The sequence below is a fragment of the Solanum dulcamara genome, chromosome 10 (assembly GCF_947179165.1).
Source record: "Solanum dulcamara chromosome 10, daSolDulc1.2, whole genome shotgun sequence".
Taxonomy (NCBI): Eukaryota; Viridiplantae; Streptophyta; class Magnoliopsida; order Solanales; family Solanaceae; genus Solanum; species Solanum dulcamara.
The window spans coordinates 44723150-44736029 of record NC_077246.1 but is presented as its reverse complement, the minus strand read 5'-3'; the positions used below and the strand labels follow the sequence as shown (position 1 = coordinate 44736029).

General features: G+C 32.9%; 1 long non-coding RNA gene across 1 annotated transcript; it reads right to left on the bottom strand.

Annotated features, from left to right (window-relative positions):
- Window positions 1–897: 897 nt before the first annotated feature.
- Window positions 898–3865, bottom strand: LOC129871460 (uncharacterized). Its single transcript, XR_008762257.1, has 3 exons — window positions 3787–3865; window positions 3355–3453; window positions 898–1188 (listed from the first exon to the last, which is right to left on the bottom strand). It is a non-coding gene; the product is annotated as an uncharacterized LOC129871460 (long non-coding RNA).
- Window positions 3866–12880: the final 9015 nt, after the last annotated feature.

Genomic DNA, 12880 nt, shown 5'->3' with positions numbered 1-12880 from the left:
CAAGAAATTAAAAACATAAATTCAGTAGCCCAAGCAAGATGTCCAAATAAGAACATCCATGCCCCATTCGAGTTATGGTTCTTGTACAGTGATAATTATATGTCTGATGATCAAGACTATTTGAGATTTTTTGCTTATATGAGTTTTTTTCTAGTACTTTTATGTTGGGATTAGTTAATACTAATTCGAATTTGCTACAAATTTATATTTTTGGGGAATTGGTTGGGCTGTGTTAATCCAATCACAATCTTATATATAAGAACAAAAGAACTTTTTTGGTGAATCCCTTTCCTCCTCATTCTTCAGGAATAATGAAATCTATTTCTATTACGATTCATTCTTTGTATCTAATGGGCTCCTCTTTTTATTTATTTTTTATTTAAATTTCAGCATATCGATTTATATCTAGCCAAAAAAGTTGTTTTGGATCAATCCAAAGCTCAAAAAGGTTTGTACTCAAGCAACCGAATTAGATCCCTTTCATAGAAGGGAATTGATGAATTAAGGAAGCAGTAGCACTCCCTCCCGAAGTTTTGCCAGAAGTGAAGCTAGTTTTCCGACACAGAGAAAATTGCAGCCCCAAAAGTTTTATTTAATTGAATAAATAAAAAAAATCAAAGTGACATACACAAACTTGACTATTGAGTTCTTATCCAAAATTGATGAAATAAAATGAAAATGATTCCAATTTCATGTTGTAAATGAAATGAGTAGACTAGAATCGACAGTATTCTAATTGATAGATAGTATGGTAGAAAGATTTATGTATTTCTTTCTACCATATTATTTATTAGTTTGATTTTTGTTATAAAGCTGCCCAACAAAGTCAAGGTCGGCTAGTGACACGATGGGGGATAAATTTCATCGTCAAAACAGGATCACCACCTGAGACCTCTAAATGACCGCTCAGTGATGAAGGAGGTAGGGGTGCAGAGACAGCCATGAGGTTTGCCTAGAAGCACCCACCCTTGAAAGAGTGCGTAATAGATCACTGATCGAGTGCTCTTGACCGAAGATGAATGGGGCGCCGAAGCTGTGAGATATAAAAATACATCGGTAGGGGAGCGTTCCGCCTTAGAGAGAAGCTTCCACGCAAGCGTTGGTCGACGAAAGTTGCATTACTTATAACTTCCTTGGTTGTAGACAAAGTGGATTCAAAATTATCTATGAAATCCAAACTCGATATGACTGTTTGCAACAAATTTTAAAGTGATCAAAAATAAATTGCAATCACAAATAAAATATGAAGAAACATAATTTTATTGATAAAATATGTGGGTACAAATTTGTTTGTTTCCTTGATTCTTCTCTCTGGATTTTCTCCTTGATTAGAGAGCCATTACTGGTGTAATTTTTGAAGTAGGATGATTTGAATTTGATCTCCATCGTGATTCGAGGGTCGTTAGTAGCGTATTTCTCGAACTAGCTAGGATGATTTGAACTTGATCACCATGAAAGAATTTGTGGATCTTCTTGAAGTATTTGATTATCAAGAAGAGTTTGACATATTTTGATCTCTTTATGAATATTCCATGATTTTGTGGAATTTTTGAGATTTCGATCTCTTTATGAATACTTAAGAATTTGTGGGAGATTCAATATCTTGATCTCTTTATAAATAATCATGAGTTTGTGGGATATTCGAGATTACTTCTTTGAAGAAGACAATTTATGATTTCTTCATGATCTCTTTATGAATACCCAAGAATTTATAGGATATTCGAGATTACCTCTTTGAGGTAAACAATATATGATGTCTTCATGATCTCTTTGTGAATAACCAAGAATTTATGGGATATTCGAAATACCTTTTCAAGGCAATATAATACAATTTATATAGATATGAATTAGGGTTTAGAGTAGAGTAGCCTCTAAGAAACCTTACTTGAAATAGGACTCGTCTTGTAGAGTCCTACAAAATTTTGATGTCTACAAATGCCTCCTTCTTCATGGCTTGTCGGAGTGTAGATTTGATGAAGCTCAAAGACCAGGCTTGAAATACTCATTCTTCCATATTTGCGATTTTATGGCTTCAAATTTGTGAGAAGAGATGAAGGGCAAATATGGTCCCACTGGGCGTGCCAATTTATTTGCAACAAATTTTAAGTAAATAAAAATTAAATCAACCATATATAAAATCTGAAGAAATATAATTTTATTGATACAAGGTGTGGGTATAAATTTGTTTATTCCCCGATTCTTCTCTCTGGATTTCTCCTTGATTCGAGGGTGTTAGTGGCTTATTTCTCGAATTAGGATGATTTGAATTTGATCTTCATCGTGATTCGAGGGCTGTTAGTGGTATATTTCTCGAACTAGTCAGGATGATTTGAACTTTGTGGATCTTCTTGAAGTATTTGATTATCAAGAAGAGTTTGACATATTATGATCTTTTTATGAATATTCCATAAATTTATGGAATTTTTGAGATGCCTTTTCAAGAGAATATAATACCCTTTATATAGACATGGATTAAGGTTTAGGGTAGAGTAGCCTCCAAGAAATCCTAACTGAAATAAGACTCATCTTGTGGAGTCCTACAAAATTTTGATGTCTACAAATGCCATCTACTTTATGTCTTATTGGAGTGCAGACTTGATAAAGTTCAAAGACGAGGCTTGAAGTACTCTTCTTCCATCTTTGGATTTTGTGCCTTCAAATTTACATATTTGATTTGTGAGAGAAGAGATGAAGGGCAAATTCTAGTCCCACTGGGCGTGCCAGTTTGTTTGCAACAAATTTTAAAGTGTGAAAATAAATTGCAATCACAAATAAAATATGAAGAAACATAATCTTATTGATAAACATTGTGGATACAAATATGTATATCCCTTGATTCTTCTCTCCTAAGATTTATCCATGATTCGAGGACCGTTGGTGGCATATTTCTCGAACTAGGATGACTTGGATTTTATCTTCATCGTGATTCGGGGGCCATTAATGGCATATTTCTCGAACTAGCTAGGATGATTTAAATTTGATCTCCATGAAATGATTTGTGGATCTTCTTGAAGTATTTGATTTGATTATCAAGAAGAGTTTGACATATTTTGATCTCTTTATGAATATTCCATGAATTTGTGGAATTTTCGAGATGTCTTTTCAAGGAAATATAATACCCTTTATATAGATATGAATTAGAATTTAGGATAAAGTAGTCTCCAAGAAACCCTAATTAAAATAGAACTCGCCTTGTAGAGATACAAAATTTTGATGTCTACGAAATGAATGTTATTACTTTGACGCAGTAGTTGAATATGTTACGAATAACAAAAATAATAGATAGTAACAAAATAGAAACTACTACAAAACAATATGATAATTGAGATTTAAAATAACATGATTAAACCTAACCTTTACACAAAAATTCCTCAAAGTCGGGCCGAACGTTCATCTACCACCTGTATTAAGTAAAATAGAACACCCAGACATACATCAAACCCTTATACCAACCTGCACAAAAATTAATACTAAATATGTGATATTACATTGCAGAAACACCAACTCAAAAAAATAAAAATAGATAAAACAAAAAAAATAAATGATAGATGAAAGTGAGAAAAATATATTAATTAACTATAATATAGATTTGAGATATATATACTATCCCTAATTAATATATAATTTATCAACTGGAAATTCTTGTTTAAATTTTCATGAACATTAATGAATTCAAAAGATGACATGTCAAGATATTTGTCAATTGGCAATTAGAAAACATATTCAATCACAAATCTCTTTTCTATGAATTGATTCATCTACTATTTATGGAGCTAGAGTTCTGACCCTATTCAAAGACAGGTAGATTATCTTGGTGCAAGAAAAAAGTAATATGCTGAATAGAGCTGAAAATCAAAAAAAATATGTATTAGTTTTAATTAGCAATAGACTTTATATATAACAAATACGAGGATAAAATAGTTCTTGCCCTGGTAAAATTCATATGGCTTTAAAACTTCAATGTTCTTGTGTTAAAATATGACAAGGATTCATTTTACCATAAAAAATTTAAACACATATAATTAGTTGACTTCGGCATCAATAATCTTTAGCGTTGTAATTATAACCCAAAAAAGACTCCTAATCAAAAAGGAAAAATTCTCCCAATAACGGAAAAGTATAACTACAACTTTCATGTGTGTATTAGGAGATCTTAATCTTTCATATACACTTCTCACCATATATTTTAAGATTTTTTAATTTTAAATATTATAAAAATAATTAATCAATAATTAAAAGAAAATAATAAATAACGTTTTTGTCTATGTTTTAATCACCAGAACAACAAAACAACTCTTTTTATAGAAGTGCATTCATGATAAAAAAAAAGGACTCCTATATGATTTGTATTAGGACATATTCTATATTATAATAAAAAGGATTCTCATGGGCCAAAAGAAAACTCCTAGACAATTTTTGCTTTGTAAAGAATTAAGGGAGTTTTCTGTTTTGCCAAAACAATAATTTCCAGTGTTTAGTTTGCCAAGAATAAAATGGTATTTTTATTTTAAGAAAATGAGGCAGTTTTTGTTAGCACTTTTGACTTTTGTTAGGACTCCTACAACATATTTAGAGCCCGTTTGGACGGGCTTTAAGTTGCTTTAAGTTGGTCAAAACCAACTTAAAGCTTCTTTTTAGCTTTTGAACGTATTTGCCTAATGTTAACTTTAAGCCATAAAGTTCTTAAAGTCAGTCAAAAATAAAAAGTTGGGATTTCTAACTTTTTTTTCCTAAGTGCTTAAAGCCATTTTGTTTGACCATGAAAATTACTTTTATATCCCTTATATTTTAACTAAATTTCCAAACTACCCTTTTTATTCTTTTAACCCTAAAATTCAAACACTTATTTTCAACATAAGCACTTTTATCCAAACACTCAATTGCTTATTTATAAAAATATCTTTCAGCACTTCAAGGTTCTAAAAACACTTCATACATAAAATTTACTTTTTAAGCCCATCCAAACAGGCTCTTACCTTGCCAAAAATAAACGCAGGTTTCTATTTTTCAAAAACTAGGGCATGTTTAATGAATTTTTATTTTCCAAAAAAGGCAAATTCGTGCCAAAATAATATTCCTTCGGCAGTATTTGTTTTGCTAAACATAAGATAGTTTCGTTAGGACTCCTATTACATTTAATTGATTTATAACTATCAAATCTATTTTTGTTGGGATAAATTCTCTTCGGAATTTAAAATTTAACTATAACAAAATCTATTTTTGTTGGGATAAATTCTCTTCGGAATTTAAAATTTAACTATAACAAAAAAAGTCTTCTCCAGGAATTTAAAATTTAACTATAACAAAAAAAGTCTTCTCCATTTAATTTTTATTCGTTTATTATAGTCAATATTTAATATCATTAAAATAATGATATATTAATTGAAGAAAAATGTGAAAAAATAATTTTATCTAAAACAGAATCTTTTAATGAAGAGCAAAACGTTCAATCAACATTACTAAGGATGTTCATGCTTTTAATATAGTACTAGTGTCTATGATCGTGCTTTGCAAGTTACTCCCTATCAATTATCATACAAAAAAAAACTCTGATGACTAATCTGGAATCCCATCTCGACACCCGAATCGGGATTCGACCTCGAAATCCGACATCAACACCTGACAATTGAATCGAGAATCTACTTTTGAACCAAGACTTTACCCTGACTCCCGATCCATTTTTCAATTCAACACTTGTTCCAGGACTCAACCTGAGACCCCACTTTGGTCTTGATATTTGAATCTGAACCCGACTCAAAACTCGACTCCAACATCCGACCTCGACACCTGACACTGATTCAAAACCACACTTCCGACACCAACTCCCAAACTGGGACCCGATATGAATCCCAGATTGGGACCCGACTTCTGACTTGAGAATAGACCCTGCAATCAACTTTTGAACTAGGATCTGACCCCACCCGACCATAACATTCGACACGAGATCGATCTCAACTTTTGACTCTTCACTCGATCCAACTTTCGACTCGAGATCTAACCCGACATCAGACCTTGGATATGACTTGCGAACCGAGATCTTACCCCGAATCTGACCTAAGACCCGGTCTCAACTTTCGACATAGGACCCAACTCCAACTTTTGATTTTGTACCCGACTTTTAAATCAAGACCTGACTACAAAATCCGACTTTTGATCTAGAATCTGATCCCGACACTTGATCCCGACAATCAATTAAGGACCCATTTTGGAACTTGACTTGGCACCCGACCTTCACTCTCGATCTGAAACCCGACTCCGACACCCGACACAAAACTCCACCCTAACACCTAACTCAGGACCCAATCCTGACACTCCTGAATCTTATCTCAATTTCTTACTCTAGATTCGACATTCAAATTGAGTATTCGACCCCAATCCGACCTGGGATCAAGGAGCTGGATCTTGATCATCTTGAATTTAGGTAAAAAGGTTAATGACGGAAGGTTGTATCTTATTGAATTGTTATTGAACATTGCCTTTATTGAAAGATTCTATAATAGATAAAATTATCATTTACTATTTTTCTACAATTGACAAAACTGTCATTTACTGTTTTTTAAAAATAATTATTATTTAATTATTATGCAAATATGTAGGACTTTGAAATTAATTAAAGTTATAAATATTAAATATTTACTCCTTGAGGATATAAAAGTCGTTCAATATTTAATGAATATTTTAATTGACCAATATTATTAAACATGTAGAAATTCTCTACTTATAGTTTACTTAAAATAGATTTAATATTAAGCTCCTAGTTTTAATAGGATAATATATATCCTACAATAAATTTAGTCCTAATAGAAATATATTTTGTTTAGTTCTAGTAAAATATTATATTTTTTACCCATTAGTAATTTTTTAGATGGAAGAAATTTTAACTTAAAAGGGCAAATAAGTAAATCAACTTTTAGTGGATATTTTGATCAATTAACATTTATATTCGTATTTATAATAATACTAGTGTCTATGAATATGCTTTGCACGTTACTCCATATCAATTATCATACAAAAAGAACTCTGATGACTTATTCGGAGTCCATTCCGACATCCGACACCTGACTCGGGACTCAACGCCGACATTCGATCTCGACACCCGACACCTGAATCGGGACTCTACTTTGGAACCAAGACTTGACCATGAATCTCGAACGATTTTCCCATCCAACACTTGTTCCAAGACTCGACCCAAGACTCAACTTATGACTCGAGATCCGATATCGATATTCAACTTTGAACCCGACTCAAAACTCGATCCCGACATCTGACATCGAAACCTCACACCCGACTCTGATTTAGGACCGGCCTTCTGATACCAACTTCCGATCTAGGACCCGATATGAATCCCAGATCAGGACTAGACTTCCGACCTGAGATTCGATCCTGGATCCAACTTTCAAATTGAGATCTAATCCTATCCTACCCTAACATCTGACACGAGATCGACCCAACTTTCGATTCTTGAACCGGCCGAACTTTAGACTCGAGATCCAACCCCGACATCATACTCTGGATCTGAGTTATGAACAAGAATCTGACCCCGAATCTAACCTAGGACCCGATTCCAACATTTGACATAGGACCCGACTCAACTTTTGATTCGGGACCCAACTTTCGAATCAGGACTGGACCATGCGATCTAACTTTTAAATCGAGATCTGATCCCGACACTCGGCCCCAATGATCAATTAAGGACCCACTCCGATACTTGACCTGAGACCCAACCTCTATTGTCAATCTAAAACCCAACTCCGACACCCGACACGAAACTCCACCCTGACACTTAATTCGGGACCCACCCTGACACCCCAAAATCTTACCTCAATTTCTTACTCTAGATCCGACACTCAAATTGAGATCCCACCCCAATCTGACTCGGGGTTCAGGAGTTGGATCTCGAATCATCTTGAATTTTGGAAAAAAGGTTAATGACAGAAGGTTGTATCTCATTGAATTGTTGATTGAACATTATCTTTATTGAAAGACTCTATAATAGATAAAATTATCATTTACTATTTCTCTACATTACACAAAATTGTCATTTACTATTTTATTTAAATAATTGTTATTTAATTACAACAACAACAACAACAGCCCAGTGAAATTCTACAACGTGGGGTCTGGGAAGGATAACATGTACGCAGTCCTTATTCCTACCAAGGTATGATGACTGTTTCCGAAAGACCCTCAGCTTAATTATTATGCAAATATGTAGGACTTTAAAATTAATTAAAGTTATAATTAATAAATACTTACTCCTTAAGGATATAAAAGTCGTTCAATAATTAATGAATATTTTGGTCGATCAATATTATTAAACGTGTAGAAATTCCCTACTCATAATTTTCTAGAAATAAATTTAATGTTAAGCTTCTAGTATTAATAGGATAATATGTATCTTACAATGAACTTAGGGCAGCCCGGTGCACTAAAGCTCCCGCTATGCGCAGGGTCCAGGGAAGGGCCCGACCACAAGGGTCTATTGTACGCAGCCTTACCTTGCATTTCTGCCAGAGGTTGTTTCCAAGACTTGAACCCGTGACCTCCTGGTCACATGACAACAATTTTACCAGTTACTCCAAGGCTCCTCTTCAATCTTACAATGAACTTAGTCCTAATAGAAATATGTTTTGTTTAGTCCTAATACAAAATTATATTTATACTCATTAGTATTTTTTTAGAAGAAAATTTTAAGTTAAAAAGGCAAATAAGGAAATCAAATTTTAATGGATAGTTTGATCAATCAACATTTATATTCTTGCTTTTATAATAATTTAAATAGATAGATATAAATAGATATATATATAGATATAGATAGATAGATGATTATTGCATCTAAAGTTTTTGAACAGCTAGCACTATTGAAAAAGATTAAGGTACAATATTGGTTAGGTCTTTCTTAAGATATATGTCGCTAAAGAGAAATACTCTGTGCAATTAATTTTATTTTATAATAATACATTTTTTGAGAAATTCTTTAGAGTCAAGTCAAAAGATTTCCGTGTTGTGATAGAACAAAATTGTAATTAGAACATTACCAATAATTGTCATCTTTTAAATAAAAAATAATTAATGATCAAGTGAATTATGGACAAAGAGATTGGTAAGGTTAGTTTTGGCCCCTTGACTTGTATTTCCCATTTGCGTTTTTTATATTAATAAAAGGTTACTCAGGGTAAATAACTAGGAAATGCTAGCTTAAAAAAATCACTAATTGAGTTATTTTGTATAACATATCGTACAAATTTTAGGTTAATTCAAAGAATGAAAGTTGAATCAAATGTATTAAGCGGCTACTAAACTAATTCATGACTTAATAACACAAGTTAAATGAATTTTGATATATGAAACTAGAAATTGAATATTAGTTTATTCTTTAGCCTACTTAATGTATTGTTGACCATCACGTCTTCAAAATCTTGAGCATCCCATAGTCTGCTATGTTCATCTGGATTCTTTTGCATTTTCACTATATATTTACATATATCTTGTATTAAGTCATGCACTTGAATTGTAGCATAGTCATATATGAACACGAGAGATTTGTCAATTAGGACACTCAATCCAATATCAACTCCAAAATCACAACTCTCAAGAATTGGCATGATTTCAATTTTTTTTCTCCCTCGTAAGAAGCATGTTGTATCTAGTTGTTGCAATAATTTTACTCCCTCGCAAGAATTTCACTTTATACACTACATCATTCTTCCCAGTCAAATGCTTGTCTCTAATTGTTGCAATAATTTTACAGCCATTTCCATACCAATTAAGATTCCCTGCTAGGTAATCCAAATGGTCTCTATGATTTATGTCATCAAGCACAACTAAAACCTTCTTAAAACGAAGTCTACAGGCTATCATGGCTTTCCGTCCTCCTTATTATTCATGTAATAAGATATTTTTCTTAATAACTAAGAAGAAGGATATTTTTCAAATAATGCATTCCACGTTTGTTTTCTTTAACATCCACAATGATACAAGCAACATCAAATTTATATGAGAGTGTATCAAATATTGTCCTTGCTATTGTCATTTTACCAATTCCTCCCATGCCCCAGATCCCCACAATCAAAACATCATTGATTTTCCTCTTTAGTTGGGATTTTACTTCCTCTAAGTGAGTATCTATTCCCACAACATCTTGAAAATAAGATACTGAAAAGTCTTGCATAATTCGGACAAAATTTGGTTAGCAATTTGATGAATGTTCTCTAATTCAACCCTACATAAGAAGAGTAATTGTGGATAAGCATAAGAAAGTCAACTATTATAAGTGTATTTCATGATATTAGTGAGTATAAATATCTTATTATACTCACTTGTCATGGATATCATATCCTTTTAGATTTGCAGCAGCAGTTAAGGAGGTTTTCCATCCTTGCACCTTTTATGTTTTCTCTATTGTAAAATCCGAATACGTAGAGAGTGATAAAATCACAACTGCTATATCTAAATGTAGCTAATAAATAGTAAATGAGAAAATAATAAAAACAACACCACAAATTTATGAGGTTCGGCAAAAGTTTATTTTCTTTTGCTTAATCCTCGGACACAATCAACCAATATTTATTTTACTACAAAAGAATACAAGTGAAATACTACAAGAGAGAAAGAAGATCAAATGCCTTTGAAGATGGGAAGGCAAGTGAGAGGTGTATTACAAATGAATCAAAAGCCACCTATTTATAGGAATGAATTCTTCTTCCATGACATAACTATTTCTTCTTGATGTCATTCATAACATCACTATATGTCAAAATGTCAAGGTTTAACTTGCGAAACCAAATTATGATTTACCAAACATTCACCTACAAAGTTATTACCTTGACTTTTTGTACCAATGAAGAATTATCTTCCTACCATATATTCAAATTAATTCATCTAGAATATTATCATATTTAACAAATATCCACCTTGGCAAGATTCTCGATTTTCAACTTTCTCTCAACAACTTTTGATTGTGTCTTCAACCTCAATCTTTAATGTTCAACAATGCTGATCAATTTCAAACAATGGTGAAACTTGATCGCAGTCATCACTTTTGTAAACATATCTGCAGGGTTATCTGTAGTCCAAATTTTCTGTACTATGACTCCACCTTCTTCTATGATGTCTCGTACAAAAGATATTGGATGTCAATGTACTTCGTCCTTGCATAATAAACTTGGTTCTTTGCTAAATAAATAGAACTTTGACTATCACAAAATATTGTGATACCTTCTTGTTCAATACCAAGCTCTCTAAGCAATCCTTGAAGCCAAATTGCCTTCTTCGCAGCCTCTGTAATCGCCATGTACTCTGCCTCAGTGGTAGACAAAGCAACTGTTGACTGCAATGTAGACTTCCAACTAATTGGTGCATTTGCAATAGTGAAAACATAATCAGTGGTTGATCTTCGTTAGTCCAAATCACCTGCATAATCTGAGTCACACTATCCAACAAGATATTGACTATCTTTCTGCTCAAAAAATAAACTAATATCTACAATATTATGAATATACCATAAAATCCATTTTATAGCTTGCCAATGTTCCTTTCCATGATTATGCATACACCTGCTTACAACTCCCACATTATGTAAAATATCTAGTCTTGTGTAAACCATTGGATACATCAAGCTACTAACAGCATTCACATATGGTACTACGAACATATATTCTTGTTCAACTTCAGTTTGTGATAATATAACATCACTAAGCTTAAAGTGAGGAGCAAGCAGAGTGCTAACCGACTTCATTTTTTCATTCATACCAAATTAGTTTAGTACCCTCTTCAAATATTCCTTTTGAGATAAAAAGAGTTTCTGTGAATGTCTATCTCTTTTAATCTTCATGCCAATTTTTTTCTTTGCCTCACCCAAATCCTTCATCTAGAACTCCTTTCTTAGTTGAGTTTTCAGCTTCTCAATTTCCTCTTGACTTTTAGAAGCTATCAACATATCATCAACATACAAGAGGAGATATATAAATGATCCGTCTTCAAGCTTGCGCAAATACACACAATGATCGTATTTGCTTCTTCTATACTTTTGCTGCAACATAAACTTGTCAAATCATTTATACCATTGCCTAGATGATTATTTTAATCAATACAATAATTTTTCAAGTTTGCACACCATATTTTATTTTCATCAACTTTGAATCCTTTCGGCTGAGTCATGTAGATTTCCTCTTCCAAGTCTCTATGTAAAAACACAGTTTTTACATCCAACTGAACTAGTTCCAAATTCAACTGTGCTACTAAAGTCAACAAAACTCTAATGGAGGAGTAATTTACGACTGGAGAAAGTACCTCATTGTAATCAATTCCTTCTTTTTGAGCATATCCTTTGGCCACCAATCTTGCTTTATAGCGAACATCTTCTTGGTTAGGAAATTCTTCTTTCTTTGTATATACCCAATTGCTTTCTTTCCCTCTAAAAGATTGGCCAGTTTTTATGTGTGATTCTGATGAAGGGACTGCATTTATTCATTGATGGCTATCCTCCACTTATCTTCTTCTGAACTTTGGACTGCATCTTTATAAGTGGTAGGAATTCCATCAGTTGCAATTGAGTCTGCACAAGCAACCATATATATGAGTCAAATAGGTTTTCTTATTGTTCTCTTTAGCTTGCTGGTTGCTATTGATTCAAGTTGTGGTTGAGGTTCTTGAGATAGAATCTCCCCCTCAACTGGCTCTTCTTCCAGAGGAAAATCTTCTGTTGTTTCCTCATTTTTTCTTTGTGTTGGGAAGATTATTTTCCCCTCAAACTCCACCTGCTTTGAAGCACCATCAGTTTGTTTGAAATCTTCAATCATTACGTTATTTGTTAAGGAAGATCCATCAAAGGTAACGTCCTTGCTGAAAATAATTTTTCTTATTTCTGGACACCATAAAT